The sequence below is a fragment of the Palaemon carinicauda genome, unplaced genomic scaffold (assembly GCF_036898095.1).
Source record: "Palaemon carinicauda isolate YSFRI2023 unplaced genomic scaffold, ASM3689809v2 scaffold70, whole genome shotgun sequence".
Taxonomy (NCBI): domain Eukaryota; kingdom Metazoa; phylum Arthropoda; class Malacostraca; order Decapoda; family Palaemonidae; genus Palaemon; species Palaemon carinicauda.
Genome location: NW_027171983.1, coordinates 70,001 through 77,500, shown reverse-complemented (window position 1 = coordinate 77,500; position 7,500 = coordinate 70,001). Strand labels below are relative to the sequence as shown.

At 26.4% G+C, this 7,500-nt stretch overlaps 1 long non-coding RNA gene across 1 annotated transcript; it reads right to left on the bottom strand.

Annotated features, from left to right (window-relative positions):
* Positions 1-1,645: 1,645 nt before the first annotated feature.
* Positions 1,646-3,145, bottom strand: LOC137637391 (uncharacterized). The gene is made up of 2 exons (XR_011043609.1): positions 2,701-3,145; positions 1,646-2,517 (listed from the first exon to the last, which is right to left on the bottom strand). It is a non-coding gene; the product is annotated as an uncharacterized lncRNA (long non-coding RNA).
* Positions 3,146-7,500: the final 4,355 nt, after the last annotated feature.

Here is a 7,500-nt window from a genome sequence, read left to right as displayed (position 1 = left end):
AGTGTTTTTTTAAGAATAGCTTCGACTTCAAATACACTGAACTCATTCATGCGCACTTCAATGTCATTGCGCACTTCAAGGTCTATCATTTTCAGGTATATCAATCAAATTATTCCCCGAGTACCTTCTATTTAAGACCTGGCTGAAGCGTTCCACTCAACGTTGCCTTTCTTCATCTTCTGTTATAACAGATCCATCTCTCTTTTTGATGGGTATATGTTTCTTATTCTTTCCCCCTATAGAGAATTCTTAACTCAAGTGATTCTTACACCATTGCCACACCCTGAATTCATAACTTTGTCACCCCCATCTATTTTTGTGTCCGTATTTTCTTTAGTCATTCCCGACTTTTTTTTTTTTACTCCACTATCAATACTTGAACACTTAGGTTCTTCATTCCTGACTTTTTTGACTTCACTATCAATACTTGAATACTTGTTCTACCTTGTAATTTTCATTACTTCCTCGGAAACTTTCAACAACCAATCAAGGTCTCCTTTTTATAGTATCTCATTGTTTGATATCCATGGTATTCTTGTAACTGCAAGTCTCAAAACCTCACTACCAACTGACTGATAAGAGTTCTTAATATCACAGCATTCTTCAGTATGTATATGTTCTATGGCAAAAATTTGTTTACTATGATAGTTATTCAATATAATTTGTTCCAGCACAAATATTCCTGACATTCATGCTTAACTAGTTTCCAGTTCCATCTATTTGGGAAATTAAAGAAACTTCCATGTACTTATTAACGGATATGGAGTGCCATGCTCTCCCAGAAGATAGCAACCACGTTCCTCCATCTAAGGCTTTTTTTCGATTCCTGTCAGTTTTTCAATGAGCACACATATCTAGACCATATTTTACAACTGCCAAACTCTGCTCTCATTTCCAATCATAATTGAATTTGACCTAATTTCCATAAAGCTAAGCTTAATGATTTTCAAACTTCAAACTTATTCACTATTAGAGAGATTCTTCGCAAGCTTCCCGCACTAAAGGGCTGCACGGGATTAAGGGCCATTTCTACCATCTAAGAGTCCACTGGAGGCCACTGATTCACTCCCTCTAACTCTCCATCAAGTTTGCTGAGAACCTTTTCGAGTTAAGTTCTCACGAGTAGAGAATGAAGTGTATATATTTACAAATGTATACATACGTACATATAGGTATATACATTTGTGTATTGTTACTCTTCTGGTAACAATGAGTATAGAGACTGTCCTCTCAATAGGATTTAGTACATAAAGGAGATAAAACCTAAGTTAAACCCATATTTTTATTTAATTTGAAAACAAAAATACCAAAACTTAACAAAACTGCTTCAACTATTAGAACAAAGTAACGCCAAAAATACTATTGAAACAAATTAAAACTTAAGGAGCAAACTGTACCCCAGCAGAAATGGTAAACCAAAATTTCAAACTATCATAGTAAATTTCACGAGAATGCATAAGGGGGAACATTTAGATAACTAAGTAATAAAAGATTTCATAACTTCCCTCCCCTTGATATGGGACAGCATTATGGATCAAAGTAATAAAATATGATGCAAGAACCTTTATACACCAATTGTTACTATTCTGGTAACAAGAGTAGAGACTCTTCTAATAGGATTTAGAACATAAAGGAGACAAAAACCTGAAGTTAAACCATCTTTTTATTTGAAAAATAGAACGAATACCAAAACATAAAAAAGCTTCAACTATTAGAACAAACTTAAAAATTACTGTTAAAAAAAAAAAAAAACCTATGGAGCAAACTATACCCCAGCAGAAATGACAAACTAACAGACCAAACAATCAGTAAATTTCATGAGAACAATTAAGAAAAAGATATAAATGTTTCATAACTTCCCTCTGGGGACAGCATTATGGATTCAAGTAATAAGATATGCAAGTATCTTTATACACCAAGAATTACATACGGAAACAAACTTGGACATCTTTAATGTCTGTCTGCAATAAGGTTATATCTTTTATATGAAATATCCCAATGTTAATGTTATAGTGCAGCAGGTCACAGAGTTAACCTTTAATTTGTTTTGAATTTTACTTACAAAATAAAAATTAGTCAGAAAAACTTCATACAATGAGAGGATTACTTATAAATTAAATATATAGATTAAATTTTAATATAAAAAAGCACAAACCTTCTCCACTATACTCTAGGAACTGAAGAGGCTTCAGTTTTTAAATAGAAAATGGGCGAATTAAATAAATTGCTAGTCTGCAACAAAACTGTTCCTATACCCACATTGTTATGATAAACAAATTGTCGAATTCAGCCATACCAATAACACCATACAGTGTTTATAGGAGTAGGCAGTTCTTTGTGGTATGTAACGTCAGCATCCTTTGGTGAAATCATTCCGCTCCCAACATCATGAATCAAGTTACAAGACATTTGGCAATTTTTTTGGAAGGTTGACCATCATTCTTTAAGGTGAAGAAACAGGTCCCTCGATATCCTTCATCCCTTAATTGTGTGCAGTCATCAATCACACTTACCCATCTGAAAAAGAAATTAAACTTTAAAGTTGCAACAGCATTTGTAATTTCAAGGGGAAGAACCGTATTGAAATAATACCTATAACAGAAAGACAAACTTAATTTCTGTCATGAATACTTAATATAAAAAATGAGAAATTTCCAAATTTCCAACATCGATTATGTAAACAAGACAAAAACACTTAACTGGTTTTGGACGAGGATGCAGGGCGAGACCCAGGTGGTGTCACTGTTCTGCCATCTCATTCCATACAAGAAACTAGTTAGAAGTTCCATAGCTTCAGTCTTTTAAGAAAGTAATTGTATGGTCTCCCTCCGACAGACTGGATTACTCCCAGGCTTCAATACCATATGTGAAGCCACAGGTGAAGGTAGCGGTAAATCTGAAATAATATTAATCAAACTCAATAAATACCACACGGGGGGACCTGGTAATTGTATTAAAAGTCTTGCAAGATTAGGTCAGAATTACAGTCATTCTACTATGGTAGTAAGAATTTAATTCCATCTCAAGTGGTAATGTTAAAAGCTTTCACTGGAATGTACACTATATTCGTAGAATTTCTTCAGTAGACTCACATCAACTAGTCTATGGTTTAAAATCTTCCAGGAGTAATGTTAATTAAAATTCCTATTATATTACAAAATCTGCAAGGTTTAATGGGATACCTCTTACAATTGCTAAAACACTGCATTCTCTTTACATAAGTGTGCGAGCCGATTTAACCCACTGGTCAAAATTGTTAATCAAATATGAGCATATTCTACACTATTTTGTTCCTTTCAAGAGCTCAAAAGATTACTTCCATAGTGTTCCTTGATTAGCTAGTCCTCCTTACAAGCAGCCTCAAGAGGTTCATAATCAGCATGGTTAAATAGTTGAAGACTTAGGTCATTCGACCCTTACCCTTCGAGACACTGAACTTAAGGGAGTCAATTCTCAGGGCTAGTACACATTATATACAAATAAATAAGCCATGTATAAGCAAATACCAAAACAACACCTATCACAAACAAACGAAAAGTGCTAATACAATACAGTAATGGCATAAAATAAAATTTCTAGCAAAGACAACTTACAAAATACTGCTAATCCTTAGAGAGCAATCCTTAACACTTCCACAGAACAAGTGAATCTAAAGATAATACAAGTTCTAACTTCCAAAGAAGACTTAACTTCACTCCAGCAAGGAGAACTAAATACAAACAAAATCACTGTTCAAACAAGGATTACAGAGTAAATGCTATGAAAGTACAGTTAAGGGGGAACTACTCGAAAAAGACAAAATAAATATTACTTGACATTATTAAGCTAGCATAACATTGTGTATACAGTATATATATATATATATATATATATATATATATATATATATATATATATATATATATATATATATATATATATATATATATATTATATATATATATATATATATATATATATATATATATACATACATAGGCTATATATATACAGAATATCCAATAGCTCATCTTACACCCTTTACATTTTTTCTATTTTTGCTGATCAGTTAAACGACCAACATTGATTTGATTTATGTCAAACTTTGGTCAATATATTTCATAACTGAATGGTAAAGGTTAAAGATTTTAGCTTCCCAATTTGCATGTCAAAACTCTTCAAGATAAAGGAATGAAGTCTATCGTCAAAATGACAAACTCCATTTGTCTGAACATATTTTTCTATGACGTCATGGTTGTAAACAACATGGGAAATGGAAATTGCCATGAATTTTAAACTATGGCATTAATTAAGATCATTTGATGTTTGTTAGACGTCTTATAGTAACATTCAATAGGCGTAGATGAGCTAAACTTTATAAAGACACAAGCCTTTGATCATATAATTGTATCATAGGTTGTGACAACCATTTCCATTTTCAGTTAGATTTACTCTTACATGTGTTTACAAGCTGCAGGATAGCACGAGAAATAACGGAAAATATAGGTTAGCCCAATTGTGAGACCACATGTAAATTATTATTTCTTATTTCATTTCATTTCTCAAACTTTCTATCAATTTATGGTACATACTAAAGAGTAATGAACCCAAAAACAATGTTCCTTTAAAGGAACATGATGGAGCCACATACAGTGGACATTGCCTTCATTTTCATTTCTATTGGATTACCTTAGGACCATACAGCATACCTACTGTCGTTTTATATAATGCCCAACAAGAACTTGGTTATATGATAAATAACCTAACCTGATAGTTACCTAAAGACCTTAAAGAATATTAGATAGCCTTACCTAACCTAACCAAACCTAGGCTACCTTGAAATAGGATATTTTACCCACATATACAGTACTTATATAACTAAGCATACCTAACCTAACTAAACCTAGGGTACCTTGAAATAGGATATTTTTACCCAGATAAACTTATATAACTCAGCATACCTAACCTAACTAAACCTAGGGTACCTTGAAATAGGATATTTTTACCCAGATATACTTACATAACTAAGCATGCCTAACCTAACTAAACCTAGGGTACCTTAAAATAGTATATTTTTACCTAGATATACTTATATAACTAAGCATACCTAACCTAACCAAACCTAAGTGAAATAGGATATTATTGCCTAGATTTTCTTACTTAACTAAGCATACCTAACCTTCCCAAACTTAAGCTAGCTAAGGGAAGTATGATATTACCCAGATATACTTAAATAACTAAACATCCCTAACCTAACTGAACCTAGGATACCTTAAATGAAATAGGATATTATTATCTAATTAAGCATAGCCTTAGCTGAATACAGTAGCTTGAATATAATAAGTTTTTACCCTACCTTATCTAGCCTAGCCTTGCTGGTTTTAGCCTAACTAAGGCTAGTCTAGCCTTGCCTACATAAGCCTAAATTTTATTATATCATTATATAATGTTGTATAACATAGCAAGGGTTGAAATAGAACAGAGTATGTAGAACTTAGCCAGCAGTGCCTCCCTTATCCTGGGGTGCCCATATTCATGCCTATTGCTGGCTCTCATATGTTCCCAGCCTCTCCATTTGTAAGAATCAGAGAAATATAAAGATTATATGAGGTGCCAGGTTTTCATGAATTATTATTAGTATTATTATTATTATTATTATTATTATTATTGTTGTTGTTGTTGTGAATCTTAATATTAATGATATTATTATATTGATATCATTATTGATATTAATACAATGACTAATGTTATTATTATTATTAATAATATTATTGATATTAATATTAGTAATAATATCAATATTGATATAATCAATATTATTATTAATAATAGCATAACCATCATTATTATTAATATTAACATTTATGATGATAATAATAATAATGATAATAATAATACTAAAAATATTGATAAAAATAAGTTATTATATTAATTTCAATAATAATAATAATAATAATAATAATAATAATAATATTGATAGTAGTAGTAGTAATAATAATAATAATAATAATAATAATAATAATAATAAGAATAATAATATTAATATTAAAATTAATATGAAGATTATTAATATTATTATTATTATCATCATTATTATTACTATTATTATTATTAATATTGATATAAGTATTATTATTAGTATCAATATTAGTATTAATATTATTGTTATTATTATTATTAATATTATTATCATAATATTATTATTATCAATATAAATTTTATTATTATAATTATTATTATTATTATAATTTTTATTATTATTATTATTATTATTAATATGATTATAAATATTCATAATCTTGTTATTATTAGTATTAGATAATATTTATAGTAATATTATTATTATTATTATTATTATTATTATTATTAATATTAGTGATAATAATAATATTATTAATATTATTAACGTTATTATCATTATTAATATTAATATTATTATTTTCATTATTGATATAATTAATATTATCTTTTTTAATGTTAATCATATTATTGTTATTAATATTAAATTTGATATCAATATTACTAATAATAATAATAATAATAATAATAATAATAATGATAATAATATTAATCAGAATAATAATTATAATATTGATAAGAATATTAATATTATTGTTAATATTTATATTGATATTAATATTGATAATATTGATAATAATAATATTAATAATATAATTTATATCAACATTAATATTAATATTGATAATAAAAATAATATTCATAATATAAATAATAACAATAATAATGATAGTAATAATAATGATATTATTATTATTATCATTATTATTATTATTAATATTGTTATTTATATTATTAATATTATTATCATTGGCATTATTATAATTGCTATTATTATAATTACTATTATTTTTATTATCATTATTATTATTATTATTATTATTATTATTATTATTAATCTTAATATTATTATTATTATAATTAATATTATTATTATTATTATTATCATCACTAGTATTACTATTATTAACATTATTATTATTGATAATATTAGTATTATTATTATTAATATTGATTTTACTATTAATATTAATATTAATAATCAAATTACTATTAATATTATTATTAATCTTTATTATTGATACTACTATTATTGTAATTATTTGTATTAATATTATTATTATTATTATGATTATTATTATTTATCATTACTATTATTATTATCAATGTTGATAATAATATTAATAATAATATTAATAATATGATTATTATTATTAATATTAATATTGATAATATTATTATTATTATTATTATTATTATTATTATTATTATCAATAATAATAATAATAATATTAATATCAATATATATTAATATTAATATTTATATCAATATTATTATCAGTAATAATAATTACAATAATAATAATAATAATAATAATAATAATAATAATAATAATAATAATAATGATGATGATGATAAAATAATATTATTATTGACATTAATAATAATAATAATAATAATAATAATAATAATAATAATAATAATAATAATAATAATAATAA